General features: G+C 45.8%; 1 non-coding gene across 1 annotated transcript; it reads right to left on the minus strand.

Moving 5' to 3' along the window:
* Positions 1–353: 353 nt before the first annotated feature.
* On the minus strand, positions 354–483 carry LOC118608826. Its single transcript, XR_004953201.1, has one exon. It is a non-coding gene; the product is annotated as a small nucleolar RNA SNORA31 (small nucleolar RNA).

The following is a 483-nucleotide window of genomic DNA, read 5'->3' on the forward strand; positions in this document are numbered from 1 at the left end:
GTAGGGAGAGGTGAAATGGTTTTCGTGAGTGGAGTCGAAACTGTCTTTTAAGGATTAGAATCATAAAGAGACCTTGCTACTACCTGGGATGGCAGGATCAAATAGAAAAAGCAGTGCTGTTTGGTGGCCAGGAGAACCTCATTTCTTCTCTGTCTAACCACGGACAGTGGTACTTGTCCAGGTCATTTAATTCTGTGTGCCTCAGATAACTGAATGGAGCAAATTCCTCACAACCCTCTCCCCTCCAACACTTCTCTTGTAAACTTGTATTTTAGATTCTTCTTTGGAGTAAAACATGCTCTTCAGCTGTTTACAAAGGGTGATTTCTGAGTTGTGCAAACTCCACGTTCCTCCACTGTACTCCCCGCATTCAATCTTGGCTGCCACAGACAGTAAGAAAGCGCGAGGACCCTTTTTTCTTGCATCTGCACAGGAACCTGAGCAGCAGACAGGAACTGCTCCAGGTCCGTCAAACAGATGCGT

Source organism: Rousettus aegyptiacus, unplaced genomic scaffold (genome assembly GCF_014176215.1).
Source record: "Rousettus aegyptiacus isolate mRouAeg1 unplaced genomic scaffold, mRouAeg1.p scaffold_m13_p_10, whole genome shotgun sequence".
NCBI lineage: Eukaryota > Metazoa > Chordata > Mammalia > Chiroptera > Pteropodidae > Rousettus > Rousettus aegyptiacus.